The sequence below is a fragment of the Vipera ursinii genome (genome assembly GCF_947247035.1).
Source record: "Vipera ursinii genome assembly, chromosome: 1".
NCBI lineage: Eukaryota > Metazoa > Chordata > Lepidosauria > Squamata > Viperidae > Vipera > Vipera ursinii.
In genome coordinates, this window is record NC_139512.1 from 73,638,844 (window position 1) to 73,657,873 (window position 19,030).

Here is a 19,030-nt window from a genome sequence, read left to right on the forward strand (position 1 = left end):
GGACAACAGAGAATGAGGTGGCTGGATGGAGTCACTGAAACAGTAGACGTGAGTTTAAAGGGACTCCAGAAGATGGTAGAGGACAGGAAGGCCTGGAGGAGTGTTGTCCATGGGGTCACAAAGGGTTGGACATGACTTCGCAACTAACAACAACAATATAGTGGTTTTGAAAATACTTATGAATTTTATTTTTCCCATACCAGAAGAAAGCATGCCAACCAAGTTGTAAATCATGTCCCTCAAAATAGAGCAACCTTTTATTTCTAAGAATTATCCATTCTTTTACCATGTTAGTACTGATGCTTGATAATATAAAACCCACTCTGGCAAGCCAAAGCCTCAATTTTCCTTAGCTTCTTGTAACATTTTCAATTTGATTCTAGCTTTCTTTTCTTGCCAAATAAATTTAAGAATTAGTGAATTTAAATCTTCAAAAAAAATCTCCAGTTTTATAGATATCATTTGGAATAAAAACAATATTTTTAGTAATATATTCATTTTCACCATAGCAGTTCTTCCTAACATCGACAGTTGCAAGTTTTTCCATTTTTTCAGGTCCAGTTTTATTTGATTCAGTAATTTGATATAATTATCTTCTTGTCAATTCTGGATCAAGATTAATGGCTATTAAAATAGAATGTATATTGTAGTTTTTCTGGATTAGTTTCTCTCCAAATATCTTGTACCCCTGTTTCCTCTATCATATATATAAAAAAAGTCTTAGGTAATCTTTTTCTTCCTCTTTTTCCTCTTTTGCTACTTTTATAGTCTAATGTCCCATCTACTATTGCCTTAAAATCTCCTACTAGGCAAATATTTTGGTATTCCATTTCTACTATTTTTCTATGAAGATTTTGTTAAAATTCTTTGTTTATTGTTTGGTGCATATATTACTACCAGAAGGATTTGTTTTTGATGTAAAAATATTTCTACCATCACAATTCTTCCTTCCTCATCTGAATAAATCATTTTAGAGTCTATTGTCTCTTTGATGTATAAAGCTACTCCTCTTTTTTTGTGCTAATGCATAATAGAGTTTCCCAATTTTGGGGTATTCCAAAAGTTTATAGTATTGTTTTTTATAGGTGTCTCTTACAAACAAATTATATCAATATTTAATTTCTATATTTTTTAAAATATTTTGTTTCCTTTTGATGGGAAATTCAGTTGATGTTGTACTCTTTCATCCAGGAATGCTCTGTTTCTTTTGTCAAAGTCTTCTTCCTTCCAAACTGAATCCAATTAGTATCTTGAATTGTTGCAGTTGATTAAGATCCCTTCTGGCATTAACCATCTAAAGTTTACACCTTTTGCAATTAACTTTGCAGTTAAAAAGTGATATTGTCTTTGGGTGTCTCTTATTCTCTTAGGGATCTGCTTCAACACCACAATTTCTTTGTTTTTATATTGTAATGGTTCATCTCTAACTCTTCTCAGTATCTCATTCTTATTTTTTCTTCATAAATCTTACATGGACTTCTCTGGGTAATTTGTATTTCCTCACTTAGTTTGAATTCATTTGGAATATTTCATCTATTTCCATTGGTATCTCTGCTCTTACTGTTTTTAGGGCCTCTGCCAATAGATTGATAATCACTTCTGCTATATCTTCCTCCTTGTCTTCAGGATATTTTGGAATCTTAGGTAGTGTACAGCTTTCTCCATTTCAAAGGCTCAAATGTTTCTTCTGAGCTTTGATTTGCTTGTTCTAATCTTTTATTTTCTTCCATTAATGCCTCCATTTTTTATCAGTGTCTTCTGATTTCCCCCCCCCCCCGAATACTTTCTATTGTAGTTATATCCAGGGTCAGAATATATGATTGTAGAGTAGCACAGAGTCACATAAAATTCATTGTTTACTGTTGTGTAGTGGGTTCTGGAGAGCAGGAAGGACGCTGAGACGATGAGTACAACATAACAGCTCTTTATTTGGTGGAAGTGACTGTACTGGGGAATAGGGGCTACCTACCCTCTTTATATACCTGGCCAGTACCTGGCCAGGTACTCAACCAACCAATCGGTTTGAACCTCTGTTTCCCGCTGAAATGCTTCCCGCCAAAACATTTATAGTTCAACGCCTCCTGGTGGTGACTCTTATACAAAGCTTTAGATGTTCCAATAAAGCCTAATACATAACATTTACAACAGGTGTTGTTTCAAGGTGTGTCTGGTTCTTTTAGTATTTTAGTATTGTTGTAGTATCTCCTTTCACCATGCTGTCTATATCCAGGTTTAGAAAAGTTCTTTTTAAGTTGCTTTCTCACAGAAATTAGATAAGAAAATTTTTCCCATGCTGTTAGAGTTAACCAAATTTTGTTTAAATCAGTTCCAATTCCATTTTTATATATTCCTTTGTGTTTATTAACTTTGTTCCCCATTTAAAATTTTGCACCGTTTTTAACTCCCTTCTTCCCAAATCTTCCTGGGGGTCTTTGCTTTGGAAATTTTATCCAATCAGGGGATCTCTATTTCCAAGTCCATAGGGAAGAGGAATAAAAAGAAACAGTCTCATCCAGCTGACAATCCAGCTGACAACAGCTGACAATCAGCTGTTTGGCGGCATGCCATGGCATGCCGTGGTCCTTCACTTTTTTCCCGGTTGTCTATGACTTGAACTTCCTGTGCATTACAGGAGGCCTTTCTTCCTTCCATTTGAAGAGGTTCCTCAGTTCGTTTGGGCCAACCGTCATCTGCTCCAAGCTCCCAAGGCTTCCCTTCTTCATTGCCTCTCCAGGGCAACTTTCTGACCCCTTGGGGTCTCCAGACAGAGCGAAATCGGGCTAGGAAGCGAGAGCTCTGGTTTCTTTCACCCGTCCCATCATTATATCAAACCAGAAGTCCCCTGTCTGTTGTTTTTTAAGTATACTTGGAAATGTACATTTTCAAAATGGGAGATAAAATTAATGATTAGGCTACAGGAAATCAGATGTCTACTCTTTATTAGATTCTTTATCAATAAAGAGGTTTTTGTGTTGGTTATGAAAATAAAAACTATAGAGAAGTGATACTTTGACTTGAAATGGTTAGTATAGCCATAATTGTTTTGGCTGGAAAATAAGGAAATGAACTGTTTACTTCAGTCAATGAGGAGGATCATCGTAAGAAAAAGAAAAACCAGAAAAGAAAGCCTTGAAAGCTGAAAGATAATTGAGGACTAATTCAGGGTGAGTGAAAGAACTACTTAAAAATGAATTTAGGTACTGTGAAAGCACAGCTAAGTGGTATTGCATTGTTCTATATGTTTTTATGCTGCTGTAGAAGCAGCTAGTGGAAAGACATACATTGATAGGCAATGAGAGGGGTCTTGGCCCTCCTGAGCATGTCCTTCAATGCTACCCTCTCCTGATGGTTTGGTGCAGCTTCTGGTTTGCAGTTATATAGGTCTTCTACTCACTTTCTGGGAGGAAGGATATATTTTGTCCATGTTCCTCCAACCTGTAGGAAATAGAGGATCTCACACTTGCAATGATTTGCCAGTAAACTGGGCATAATGACTATAATAATGATGGAAACAGTGATGAGAAACATACGCAGCATCATTTTCTTGATCCTAATCCCTTTGAGGTGAGAATAGTAGTTGGATAAAATTTAATTGTCACTGATAAATCATAAACATTGCAAACATCTCAATCTCCCATAAGTGCTAAGAGGAGATTTACATAAATCCAAGATAAATAGGAATCTGAAGCAGAAACACACATAAACCAAGTTTGAACAGAATATCGTAAAATTCGGATATATAAATCAGAGGCAATTTCTTTAAAAAAAAATAGTATGTTCAAAATATCAGAATCCACAAGGCAGATTAGAGGAATCTGACTACACATCCTTGCCTCTAACATTTACCTGAGAGAAGACAGATTTTCCCCAGTACACTTCTCCCTCTAGCTAAACCTGATTAATTTCTAGTCCACCTAGATTGTAACTTTTGATTAAAGTTTTTGGAACAATTCCTCTTAGCTCCTGCTGACTCCCTAGAAATTTTTGAGTCTCCAAGAAGCTCCTTACCTCATCTCTAGCCTAGAGACATTTTGCTCTCTCTTAAGACCCAGACAGTTCATTCTGTTTCCCCAGAGCCTCGTCACTGCATACCAAAAGTATTTTGTCCCTTGAAATTTTTCTTGGGTCTAACTCAATACCTTTTTTTTCCTCCTGGCCTGTTGAAATATATCTTTGCTCTTATCATGGTGTCCTCCCTCTTGACCATCAGTTAGCTCTCTCCTACTCCTGGAAACTAGCTCGCACCAAAATCCTGTCACTGTTTCCAATCTTCACCTTGTTTACATCTTTCAGCAACCTTTCCTTCTCTTCCCTCCAGTAGTTTTTTCTCCTGTTCCACATCTCCCTTCTTATTTCTCCAGGGGATGGAATGTTATCTGAGAGACAGTTGTGCTGGGAGCCAGAAGGAAACAAAAGCAAGAGAGACCTTGAAAGAATGCACAAAAGAATCCAGTTACCAAAACACTATGCCAGACATGTCAAACTCACGATGTCAGGTGACGTTGCACGACGTATCGAAGCTTTTTCTCCATTGCTGGCAATGGGGTGGGCACAGTTTCCTCATGATGTGTCCGGCCTGCAGGCCAGCAGTTTGACACCTCTGCACTATGCCATCTGTGGATTGACTGGAATTCAAATGAACACTGGGACTCTGGGGGGAGGAGTAATATTGAATGTTGCTTTTAATATATTGCTTGTGTGGGGTTTTCCTCAGACCTTGCCTTGTTTTCCTGGCTATCACTAGCCCCTAATAAAAGTTCCTTTTGAGACAATGCCTCTTTCAAGAGTTCTGCTTTTTTGGGTGGCTTAGCTGAGGTAGGTCCTTACATTCAGGACAAGCATTTTAAAGATAAAAGGAGGAGTTGAGAGGGCTTGAATGTTTTACTCAGGCAAAACTCTTTTTCCCCCACCTCCTTTCTGGAGATCAGGCTTCCCCTAGCTCCCAAGCTTTTGTTTTCCTTTACCCAAAGAAGGGGTGTGGGCAAGTTCTAATATATATGCTTGCACCTGAAGTCATTTTGAATTCTTCTGGCTGCTTTCTGAGAGATCTGTATTTTGGCTGTATAACTGAATGAGGAAGAGAGAAGGGACTATCATGCCTATTTTGTACAAATGCAGGTTTCCCATTCACTACAGCTACCTGTGTGGGACAGGATTTTATGGTTTAAGTACCAAAATACTTTGACCCAGTTTGCAACAAGAGATGCATCTTGAATAGATGCTATCTGCCTCAAGCTACAAATATCTTCTACCAACTCTACATAAATTACAGCAGTTTACCCAATATTCTACACTGAAACAATAGGAAGAGAAGTGGGATTTAAAGTAGAAAATAGAAATTGTGCAATGGTTACACTGAGCCAGGCTGTAATAGAAAGTAAAGGAAATAGGAAGAGAGGGATTAAACTAGGGCATAGTACAACATTATTGCCAACCACTATCTGTAATATAAGCAAGTGCCTAGGGAGTATAACTATATGGGAATATTTTAAATGCTTGGTTTTTTTTTCTATTCAGAAAATAACCGAGAATTTATGAATTAAACCAGATTAATTTAGCTAGATTCATCTGGAGTTTGTAAAAAAAAAACAGGAAAAAAACCAGAAAAAGGCATGCCCAGATGTTTCCATGTAGAGATACCAGTCTTTCTTGTGGATGCTTTATTAATTTAACTTCTAATATAAATAGATTAAAAAGTGTCTGTGACCTTTATTATGTTTGATTTATTCATAAGTAATTTCAAACGATGCTAAAAGATCAATATTAATAACTCCCAATGCTCTTCCTATCCCAAAGCATCATTTTTTTTCTCCATTAGAAAGCACCTCACAGAGTCAGTTCTCCTAATAACTAACTCTCCAAAGCTCAGGTCTTTTTGGATCGGGACCAGCCCTTCAAAGGAAAATGTGGAAAAAGAAATAAGCCTATCCTCCCACTACTAATTCCCTAGTAACTGCTCACCTAACCAATTTGTCTCTCCAGCTCCTCAGCCCGTCTCGCTTAATACATCTTTCATAGCTGTTGCAACAACTGCTAGTGATTAACAATGCAAGGAGATAATTGCTTTTTTGCCCTTCCCTATCTACTTTCTCCCAAGCAGCTACCATGACTTTAATAAAAAAAAAAAGCAGTGGCATTTTTCTCTGCCCTTCTCACTTCTATCTCTTTCTTTGCACATCTCCCTCCCCTTTCCCTCCCCCAATACACAGTTGCATACTGCTTCCAGGAGCCATGAGAAATGTAATTTCCCCAGGACAATAATAAACATGCTAATGTCAAGAGCTTTGAAAAACTGAAGTATATGTGTAATTAATAAGGTCAGTCCAAGATGTTCTGTTGCCTAAGGAACATGACAAGATGCAGCTGCCTCCAAACAGAAGTGAAGTGTATGATGCCATCAGAATTTACTATTTATCATCCCTTCCAGCAACTGGATGTGAAGACTTAGATCTTGATAATTCAACATGAAAGTAAATCTTCATGCATTTTGCTGGAACTTGATGGACTCAAACAGCAAAATGCTGATTCCATATAATTTTGAATTATGTTTTTTTTCTTTGCAGTTTCACTGGAGATTTTTAAGAAGAGACTGGACAGTCACTTGTCCAAGATGATATAGGTTCTCTTGCTTGAGCAGGGGGCTGGACTAGAAGAACTCCAAGGTCCCTTCCAGATTCTATTCTATTCTATTCTATTCTATTCTATTCTATTCTATTCTATTCTATTCTATTCTATTCTATTCTATTCTATTCTATTCTATTCTATTCTATTCTATTCTATTCTATCCTATTCCATTCCATTCCATTCCATTCCATTCCATTCCATTCCATTCCATTCCATTCCATTCCATTCCATTCCATTCCATTCCATTCTATTCTATTCTATTCTATTCTATTCTATTCTATTCTATTCTATTCTATTCTATTCTATTCTATTCTCTACACTACTGTAATACCATGGGAGAAATACTGCCATTTCTTTCCATGTTATTGGGATAAGATTTTGTCTGGACAAAATCTTGCCAGACCGAGCACTCCACTAGGTACATCTACAATATGTGAACTATTAGGGAGGATGCAGTCTTCACCTTCTTTCTGTCACATATAGTACCTGGGCTATGTTGCCTCTTACTTCTCTGGAATGCAACCTCTCCTTCCTGAGGCTGGGTAAATATAACCAGGGTAAATATAACCATGGTCCTTCAATTACCCAGTAATAACCAGCACCTTGAATTACACCTGGATGCAAATCTATAGCAGTACAACTCTTGCAAAAGGGGTGACACATGTGCTAATGTTGAATTGCATAAAATTTTGTGGGCTGCTGCATTTTGAACCATCTGAAGCTTCTGGATACTCTTCAGAGGCAGCCACATGTAGAGTGCATTATAGTGGTCCAAGTGGGAGGTGAGTAGGGCATGGGTGATTGTGGCTGTTGTGCAGACAATAATTTAAAACTGATCACAGTGTGATCTAACAACCAATTCTTACACTTTGGGATCACCAGCACTAGGCCAACAGAATACTACATCCAGCATGTAGCTAGTTAGCCAAAGATGTAATTTATATACCAACAAGTTGCACTTGATACATCTTCAGTTCTCATCCTGCAAAAGAGCTATTTAGTCAGTTATTACCTTTGCCACAGGTTTCCTTTCAAAGGATGCTGTGTTTTGGCAGGCATACAATGTGGTCATCAAAATTATAGATCTAAGGAAGATTTAGAAGTACAAGACTTGAATGATTAATAGCAACTAATGTGGGATTTCTTATGGCAAAAAAAATCTGGTACATATTTATATCACAGGACGATCAGGAAAAAATGAAAGATCTCAGCTAAAAAAAATGCTTCCCATTTGTGCAAAGTCAGAGTTTCATACAAGTCATTGCATTTTGAAGTATACATTTTCACTAAATTAAAATAAAAACTAAAATTTTAATTTCTAATGGTTGCAATGGAGCCAGAAGAGTTCTGTTATATGCATGGTCAAAAGCTCAGATTTTTTTTTACTTCTGGTTTTGTGCAGTAGTGCACGGTTGCAGGATTGCAAAGCTCTGCTTCCCATGGCTTTTTTTCATCCTGCCTGGGGACTCTAATTGAGTCTAAAGCCGCCCCGAAGAGGCGACGAAGAAAGAGAGGTGCCCCAGCAACCCAGGAATGATAACAGTCATCCTATTCAATCTGGGAATTCCCTCTAACCTGACAGAATAAAGGCTGGCTCCACCTCAGGAACCAGCCCAAGCTACTTGCAGCTGAAGTCCACAATTACTCACCAGAACATCGGTGAACAGTGTGCTGAAACTGGGTGAGAAATTTGATCTTCTCTCTCCTACTCTATATCCTGAACTTTTGGAAAAGATACCTCAAGAAGCAAAAAAAGCCTCTGAAAGTGAAAAGAAAGGGGAGCTTAGCCCCACCCTCCCACGGAAGGAAGCGGCAAATTAAATTATTTTTTTTTTAGTTTTAGCTATCATGGAAACTCAGGAACTTGCAAAAAGAACTTGTCAAGAAAAACCAAATACTTTCCAGGAGGAAATGCTCACTATGTTGCAACTAATCCAAACAACAATGGCTCTACACTACAATGAAATTAAAGACAACTTTGATGACATAAATGGACATATCTCTATGTTAACATAACAATTTTCAGAAAATGAAAGAATCTACCAATGGAAGGGATTGTGATTTAATGCAGGTGGAGGAAAACATACAAGACATGACTGAAGCACCATAACTGGAAGAGGTAGTCCACACCCCAGAATCACAAAACAAAGCTGAAGATAAGAAGAAAAGCCTGACAAAATGGATCATAGAGATACTAAAAAACCTACAACTTGAGAGACAAAAAAAGATAAAAGAAATCAACATCTTACCTGATCTGCCTCTACCGTTCTTAACAACATCCACAAGAAAATGGCAAGACTTTTTAACTAACTGGAATAGATAGATGAGAAAAGCCATTTGGTGAAAGAAAAAGACTAAAATCTAATCCAAGGGATCACAAGATTGGACCTATCAGAAGCAATTTTTAAAAATTAAGCATTTGTTTGAATATGGTTAAAATATAATATAGACTGCTCAACCAGAAACTATTGAATGGAATGGAGTTAAAGGTATTTTTTAATGATATGAGAAATGTAACTGTCTTATCAGATGCAATTTTTAAATATTAAATATTTGTTTGAATATGGTTAAAATATGGCTGTGCATTCCGGCATCCCGGGACATTCAAAATGTTCCATCTCTTTCTATGGGGGGTGAGCTCTTACCCCCCGTGGATAGGGCTCGCAACTTGGGAGTCCTCCTAGATTCACGGCTTACCCTGGAAGATCATATAGTGGCCGTGACTAGGGGGGCTTTCGCCCAGGTTCGCCTGGTGCGCCAGTTGCGGCCCTATCTGAACCGGGATGCCCTGTGTACGGTCACTCATGCGCTCGTGACCTCTCACCTTGACTACTGTAATGCTCTCTACATGGGGCTTCCCTTGAAGACCACTCGGAGGCTCCAACTGGTACAGAATGCGGCCGCGAGAGTTGTCTTGGGAGTTTCCCGGTACTCCCATGTTACACCTTTGCTCCGCGAGCTGCATTGGTTACCAGTTGTCTTTCGGGTGAGGTTCAAGGTGTTGGTTACGATCTTTAAGGCCCTACATGGCATGGGTCCGGGATACCTGCTGCCGGCATCGACTCCCCTCCGCCCTGTGCGTTCCCACAGAGAGGGCCTCCTCAGGGTGCCGCCAGTCAGGGAATGTCGACTGGTGGCCCCCAGGGGGAGGGCCTTCTCTGTGGGTGCTCCGGCATTATGGAATCAACTGCCGGTGGAGCTCCGGATGGCACCAGACCTCCGAACTTTCCATCGGGGCCTGAAGACCCACCTGTTCGAATTAGCTGGTCTGGCCTGATGGGGGATTATGGGTTTTTATTGTTTTTTAAATTTGTATTACTGTTTTTAATTGGGCATGGGTTTAATCCTTTTTTAATTTTTGTATTGTCTTTCTTTTTATATATGCCCTGTGAACCGCCCTGAGTCCCTACCAAGGAGAAGGGCGGTATATAAATCAAATAAACTATAACTATAAACTATAAAATATAACATGGGTTACTTAATTAGTAAACATTGAATGGAATAGAGTTAAAAATGAAAAAATGGGGGATATACCGGTAAATGAATTTTAGTTTGAGAGAGATATGTTTTTCTTTTTCTTCTTTCTTATTCTGAGTAGTATTGTATTTTTTTTAATGATATGGGAAATGTAATTGTTGGGAGGATTATTGTGAGGGAAACAGCTTAGATATTTAACCGTAAATCAATTATGAGAAAATTTTAACAGATAAAAATGATTTAAATTTTGTGGGGAAAAAGTCTAAATGAGAATGTTGAAAACAGGACATATAACGCAACCAAGAGGACTAAGTAGAAAAGAAGTTCTAAACTGATGCTATTACCAATTGGATAAATGTTAGAAAAATGTTTACATTTAACCTCTTTGTTACTAAAATATTAAGAACTGTATTAAGCTAATGTATGCAAAATGGGAAAAAGAGAAAATCAAGGAAAGCTGTTATGTAGAGTACGATATGATAGAAATTGACTGTTATTGATTGTTGTGAAATGTGAACCCAGACAACATGATTGTTAGTTTTTTTAAAAAATCAAATATGGGCAAAATCTTTTGCCTGTATCAGCCCAAACTAGGGCCATCCACAGGCAGCAAGTCACAACTGCGACAATTTTTTGTATTAAATAAATTTGGATTGCTGACAAAGAATTAATGGGAGACTGATATAGCTATTTCAAGCTTCTTTGCTCTCATCAGTCAGCCACACCCTTCTGAGATTCGAACCAGGTTCGAATCTCAGAAGGGTGTGGCTGACTGATGAGAGCAAAGAAGCTTGAAATAGCTATATCAGATTTTTATCTGATTTTTAAATAGCTATTTAGATTTTTAGGGACTAAAAGGGACACATATGCATCAAATGGTGCCATTAATGTGAATACAATTTTGTAAGCCATTTCAGGTTCACAGTAGGTTTCCTGTAATGTGAAATGAAATTAGTCCCCAATAACAAAAAGAATGCCCATTTCACATAAGTTAGTTTCCACAGTTAGTAAACTGTGAATCGAAAGCAATGTATTATAGTTTCCAATTTAAAAAGATGTAATAGCATATTTAAATAATTATTAAAAGCTCTGTTTAACACTCCAGGTTATAAATCCTCCAGCTGCCACTATTTAAACCAACAAAGTGTCTCAATTCAATATACAAAGGTTGGAGAGCTCAAATCTTTAATTGTTGTCATACATGCAGAGTTATTTTTAATTAATAAACGCAAGTGATTTTACAGGAGAGGGAGCAAGAGAGCTTAGGCAAGGAGGTATCCTAAGGGAAGCATTTCTTCTTGTACTAAAAAAACCCCCACAATAATGAAAAAGTTATAAATAAAAAGAGAGTCTTAAAAAAAACCCTCAACTGACTAATTAATTATTGCACTGGTGAAGAGATGAGCAGAGACAGCAGATTTGTTCCTCTTTCTCTTTGAGACCCTTAGCACTAGAGGTAAACACTAAAGAAGACAACTTGATGGCAAGGCAAGAAGAACAAATCATATCAGTGCTACCAAAACTATCATGATTCTTGACAAGTCAACACTATCATGTTTCAGTTGTTGATCTACTTGGTGACATATCACAGGAGCAAAATCTGGATTCCAATTGCCAGTTGGGAGTCAGGTATCCATTTAAAAAAAAAAACTCCCTTTCTACAACCTTGTAGTCCCTATTCAGGGTAGAGCCAGGGTGACTGGATGGAGCTGAGTATTCACTAGCTGGATGCCCTTCCTGACACCTACGTAGAGTCTGCAGCAGTACCCTAGGAGAGAAATATTTGCTGCTACCCAGCATTGAATTCTCAATCTTCCATGTGAGAAGTGAGTGTCTTCACCACTAGGCCATCATGCCTCTCTGTCAGGTATCTAAATACTGTTGATTGTTATTTTCAATAACAGCAACATCAACAAAAGTTAGTGGATAAAAACTCCCTGTTTGGAAACAGTTTCACAACAGTAAAGTCACTTCTTCATGAAAATGCTGAGTCTGTTCATCTGAATAGATGAATTTGTCAGGCTTCACCTTCTTAGGAGATGCAAACAAGTCTGCAAATTTTATTCAATTCCCCAGAGTAATTGAAAAGTTATTGGCAGTTACTTTGCTTCTTTCTTTCTTTTTTAAGTATAAATATCCTTAGTAATGATGAAAAATAACCACAGAACTCTTTCAGTGCCCTGTAATTGTGTGGACTTTGCAGATTTCAGTTGGAAAGCAAGGCAGGGTTGGGCTGGAATCAGCAAGGAATTCCAGAGCTATAGACTAGACCAGAGGTAGGCAACCTCGGCTCTTTTATGACTCATGGACTTCAACTCCCAGAATTCCTGAGCCAGGAAAAAGGATAATACTGTTGCCAAATAAAAGCATGGTTGTGTCCATGAGGTCACCAAGACCCACACTCAACTTGAAGAAGATTGTATTTTTTCAGCAAGCATATGTACACTCTTCCCCTCCCCTCCCCCATGGCTCTTTAACTAGAACCTGCCTAGTTCCATTCCCTTACAACTGACCTCTAGAATTGGGTTGACTGAGAGACAATGATTAGTTCAAAGTCAGCTTCCATGACTGACAGTGGAATTGACCTTGGTGTCCCTGGTTCCAGTTCAATGCCTTAAGATGGTATAACATTGACTATCACTTAGGACATTTAGATTCATGGATTATAATGCAAGTCTGCTGAATGTATAGCAAAGCTTTTATCTAGTTTTCCTGCTGAAATGGGCTTGAGATTTCTAATGCTATATGTTGTAACGAAGGTGCATCATCTCCTCAGATTCTCAGAACCTGGCATGCAGCCTCATTTAGAAACTCTTCCCAAATGTCTGCAGCATCATAATTATTAAGGCCTGTCCCCAACGTCTGGCACTTCAAAGGCCATTGTGGCCCCCTGCTCTGAAAGGCAAGTTCCACAAAGACGGCTTCAGAATTTTTGGACAGCAGTGGAATCTAGGCTAGGCTCATTCAGAAGAACTTCTTATAAGGAAAAGGGACCACTCTAATCCTCCTGCAGATCCCTTTTTCCTATCTCTTCCTTGTCCTCATCCCTTACTACCATGCCTCTGTGATCTTCTTCATTATGGAATGGCAGCTACTGAAGATTTTATACTTCTAAACACTTCAGAATCATTGATCCCCCACATTCAATGGCTTTTCTCATTGCCAGTTTAGACCTCTGTGAGGGCATTTCCTTGCCTGCATTCATCCAAATCTTGAACTGGCAGAAAAATATCCTTGTGTAATTTGTTCTTTCCTGGCAAATGAGCTGCAATCTTCCTCTGTGTGTGAGGCATGTGAATGTTGCTCTTCCAGCTTCATTGTGGGCCAATTTAAAGGCAATTCAATATTCCCCTGGTTTTCTTCCTTCTCCTATTCAGTGCAGAAGCTTTCAGGAAATATCACCACCAATTGCTGTCCTTAAAGTATGGTGGACGTGTAAGTGACTGGCTGCTGATAGAAATGTGAGTCAGGCTACTTCAGAATATGAGTCTAAAAAACTAGAACTCTAGTATCCAAAAACAGACAAACTGACAGATTGTGGAATGGAAAAAAATATATGGGTTAAAGTGGGAGGGAAGTCACGCAATGCATCATCCTGTTCATCTTCCAATTTACCAACCTGTCAGCAATCAAAATTTATCAGTTTGTCCATCCACCTGTCACTTTGGAAGAATTTGGAAACTAATGGAGACTTAAAGGCCACTAAATTATGCTTTGCCAATCATGCATTTCATGGCTGTGAAAACTAGGTCCTGATTTCTCCAGCAACTCAGTCTAACATGGCCATGGAAGGGCCTGATTTCTTACAGTAACTTCAGTTGACCAATAGGAGCTTGGCAATTGTTTGGTGTCATCACCCAGATGATGAATGAGACATTGCAGATTGATTGAGAGAAGATGGGAAATGCTATCTTTAAACTGGAACAACTGTGACCAACGTTAGGTTGCTTTCCCAATAGGCTGGGGAAAAGACAAGGGCTGGGCCACGAAGACATATCCTTTAAAAAGAAACAGTGAAGCATCTTCCTGCTGCAGTTACTGCAGCAAGGTATGACAACAAATCCCAAGGGAGCAGAAAATTATACCAGCATGAAATTAGCTGCCTAGATTGGATTCCCTTTGCCTGCCATTATTGCTTCTGTTCAGATTTAATTGGTGCATGGTGCCATCCTGATTATTAGAAGAGGAAGTGACGGAACTCCATTAAACCTTCCTTTTCCTTTTTCCTTTTTTAAAATAGTTTTTATTAAAAGAACTTATTAAGAATTAATAAGAAATTATAGTAATAGAATAAGAAATTCAAAGAAAAATATTTAAATATAGTATAGGTGAAAAAAGAAGAAAAAGGAAGGAAAGAAAGAGACAAAAATTAAAAGAAACAGAAAAACAGGACAGAAAACATCAAATATATATATAAAGTGGTTTCTGATTTTCTTCTTGGCAGTTATCCATGTAATTGTAATCCAACTTCTCTCTCTCTAGCATTCCTTTCTTTATAAACTATGCTTTCTAATCATAAAAAACATAGGTCACAAAATAATTTTCTTTTTTATGCAAAAAGTCCATAAGGGCATTGATGAATGTCATTAATGACTTTTCTCTAATGAAAGAAGTCAGTTTTACCATCTTAGCAAGTTCTATAAATTTCACCAACCATTCCTCCATGGTGGGTAATGCCTAATTTGGCAGCACAAACAAACAACAGCCAATGGCAGCCCATCAACACACCAATCAACCAATAGGAAGGCACAACATAAATAGCCCAAAGTACATATTCAGGTAGAGAAAAGTTCCCTGAAGATGGGCTCCAGCACAAGTCCAAAAGCTCAGAAGAGTAAACCTCTGGTCCCGGCAGCCAACCTAGATTTGATCTCACAATGCTGAATTTTTCCATCTTAAGCCATCTGGATTATTAGACAATGAAGAAGATGAACTCCCCTGTACCTTCCTCTTTCTTTTTCTCACTGCCATTGCAACAGCTGCTAAGTAATAAACAGGAGTGCCCTGGTGACTCAGATGTTGGTCTCCATTGCTAGCAAGATCCAGCAAGTAAGTAAGCAGAGTCTAGAATTCCCTTTGAGATCAGATTTAGTTTCTAAGTAATAAGAGCATTTACTCACCATGGGGCTTCTGCAGTGTGCTTTGAGGTCATGCCTGTAGCCTGGACATTATGTCTCAGGAAGCACAATGGGACTGACTTCTGGACTGAAGTAAGTGTGCAGCCTAAAAAGTTTTGAAATGCAAGAGGACATTGTGTTCAAGCAAACTGACATTGCTACTTTGTGCTAATTTTTTTCTCCATTAACTGCCCAACTTTTTATTGTGCCTGTTTTAAGCCATTGCTAATACACTGTTTGGCAAATACCAGCATTTCATCTTACTGAATTAGTACCGTCCTTGATGTATCACATCAGCTTCTTTGTGTTATATAAAGCTTCAGAACTGGAGGCTGCTTTATATTCCTTTTCATTTCCTCAAAAAGCCTTTTTCTGTACCTTTCTTTATGTTGTTGTTGTTCATTCCTTGCAGATCAATTTTCTCAAAGGTTCACACATCTCCATTAGCGAATGCAAAATGTTGACAGGTGCATATTTTACAATAAGTTTTTCAACATGTTATTTCGGAAGTACAGGCTGACAAACCTGAAAAGTCTACAGGCTCATTGGGTAACAAGCTTTCCAAAATAGGTTCTTGGAGCTGCAAAGACTCTGCTTTTTCTAGGTCCAGTGATAAGCAGAATGTAGCTACATTGTCATCTGTTGAAAGAAAAATCTTCATCAGGGTCCAGTCCAAGCTGGGAATGATCAAAATGGAGACTGCTTTAGAAAGAAGGTTGTAGTTAATTGAAGAGGAGAGCCAGACAGAAAAATTGCTTTGGGAAAGCTGGCCACATGTAGTAGAGAGTGGTGGGTTTTTATACCTTCTTGACCTTTTGTTTGGAGTTGTTCCTGTGGCATGAACTTTGACCTGAGTCTGAGTGTGCCTTCCTGGTATTCTGATGGTGGTGAGTTAATCCTATTATGTCCCAAAGGTCATATCCTGCTTTCCTGGGGCTGGGGCTGATGACTGTTGGATTTTTTGGTGTGAGGGATTGTTAGCTGCAAAGACTCTGCTTTTTCTAGGTCCAGCGATAAGCAGAATTTAGCTACATTGTCATCTTTTTCCTAATTTTTCAGGTTGGAGTAACAATTAATTTTATCTGCTATCCTGATAGTAAATCCAAGCAAGATATGATTGTTGGAAAATATGGGGTGTGATCTCTCTCTCTCTCTCTCTCTCTCTCTCTCTCTCTCTCTCTCTCTCTCTCTCTCTCTCTCTCTCTCTCTCTCTCTCTCTCTCTCTGGCAATGGAAAACCATCTCTAAATTTTTGCCATAGTGAATGGGAAAATTCTCCATGATCCAGTTAATTAGGTGAGACCACAGATCTTCTTAAGACAAGTGTATCTAAACAGTGCTGGGACAGACAACAAAATTCTGCTTACTTAAGGAGGGGACAAACAACTTTAAATAGTTACATAATAAATGCTGATCAGAAATGATGTCAAATGGCAATCATCTTATTTCCGATAATATGCATTAAGATAATCTGCTGATAGTGAGAATACATACTAAAGTGGAGATTGGCACAAGTCAGCTTTTGCGGTTAGTTACTTCTTAGTTCCCATTCAAAAATACAAGTGCTTGTTCAAGATAACTCACAAGCCAGCATCTGCAAATGCCTGTGAGCTATTAATCCAATTTTAATCCCATTTAATCCCATTTATATCCCGCCCTTCTCCGAAGACTCAGGGCAACTTACAATTTAAGCACAAACCAATGTGCTTAGCAATAGCCTTCATTCTATGTATATGCCTGCTTATTAGGGCTTTCGCCCCCCCCCCCCCAAGCGGCATTATTACAAAGTCAGCTTATTGAGTTCAGGGTTCTTGGTAGTCTAAAGATCTTGGTTCAGGTATTTATTTTACTCCTTAAATAGACACATCCAAAGATTCATCAAGACTTGAGACCTTGACTTGAGACATTGTTTTTGCTCTTGATCAAGTTATATTGTGGAGAAATGGAAGACAGAAATTGGAGGTTTCTGCTTCACTGTGTAATTGTTTTAATCCTGTCCCAGGTGGTGGTAGTGGCTAATGTTAGAAGTTGTCTATTATTCAAAAGATACTCATTCAGTCTGCTGTATTCTAACTATGTCGAGTTTTGCATACTGCCTTTTAAGAAAGACATTGTCAGACTAGAGCAGACATGTCAAACACAAGGCCCGGGGGCCAGATCCGGCCCGCGAAGTGGTTTCATGCGGCCTGCGAAGCCATCCTGGAAACAGTGAGGGAACAACCCCCACTGCCTTGGCCCTGGCCCAGAGACCCTCCTTCTGCCAGAGACCCTCAGATCTGTCCCACTCCTGCCCAGGCCCCCATAGGCACCCTTGATGCGAACGATGTAGAGCTGGCCATGCCCAACCAGTAGGCCATATGCACTCTAGCCACGCCCACCCAGTAGGCCATGCCCACCCTGGCCATACTCACCTGGCCCCCTGAGGGCAACCGCAATGCTGATGCGGCCCTCAATGAAATTGAGTTTGACACCCCTGGACTAGAGCATAACCAGAGGACAGCAGTCAAGAGGAATTTACGAAATTACAGACTAATTATGACAGAATAATTTACAGAGTCAGAAAAGCCCTTGGAGGTCTTTCTAGTCCAACCCACTGCTTAAGCAGGATACCCTATATGATTCTGGACAAATGGTCATCTAATCTCTCCTTAAAAATCTCCAATGATGAAACACGCACAACTTCTGGAGGCAATTAATTGTTCTCACTGACAGGAAATTTCTCCTTAATTCTAGGTTGAATATCTCTTTGTTAAGCTTCCATCCATTATTTTTTGTCTTACATTCAGGTGCTTTGGACAATAGGTTGACCACTTCCTCTTTGTGACAGCCCCTCAAATATTGGAAGACTTCTATCATGTCACTCCTAATGTTTCTCTTTGTTAGACTAGACATAACTAGTTCCCACAAACATCATCGTATGGTTTAGCCTCCAGTCCCCTAATCATCTTTGTTGTTCTTCCCTATACTCTTTCTAGAGTCTCAACATCGTTTTTGTATTATGTTGACCAAAACTGGTCACAGTATATCAAGTGTGGTCTTATCAGTATAAAGTGCTTTTGATATTATCCCTCTGTTGATGCAGCCTAGGATTGTATTGGCTTTTTTGGCAGTTGCAGTACACTGTTGGCTCATATTTAAAGGATCATCCGCTAGGGCTCCTAGATCCCTCTCATAGTTACTGCTGTTCAGCCATGCACCACCTATTCTATATCTGTGCATTTGGTTTTTTCTTGCCTGAGTGTAAAATCTTACTTTTCTCACTACAGAATTGCATTTTGTTGGATTGGGCCCAGTGTTCAAGTCTGTCAAGATCTTTCTGGATCTTGAGCTTATCTTTTAAAGTGTTGACAATTCCTCCCAACTTGGAGTTGTTTGCAAATTTGATGAGTTTCCCTTCTATTCCTTTATCTAAATTCTTTATGAAGATGTTGACAAGTACTGGACCTAAGACAGGACCTTGTAGTACCCTATGCCCTATATGGCATGCTTCCTTCCATGTAGATGCAGTTCCACTAAGGACTGCATAGTGAGTGCAAGGGTTTTGGTAGGAAAAACTACGAAGAACGTTTGGGGATGCTGTTTATATTTAGCTTGGGGAAGATTACAGGGTGACACAATAACTGTCTCAAGTAATTAAAAAAAATGTCACATAGAATATTATTTATTTAGTATTATTTATTTCAATGTATATGGCTGTCTATCTCATCTTTATTCCTGCAGCTGTTCAAAATATAAAATAACGATAATATAATAAGCATAATTTAGCAACCAAGTTAAAAAAAAAGAAAAACAACCATCCCAGCCATTAACACA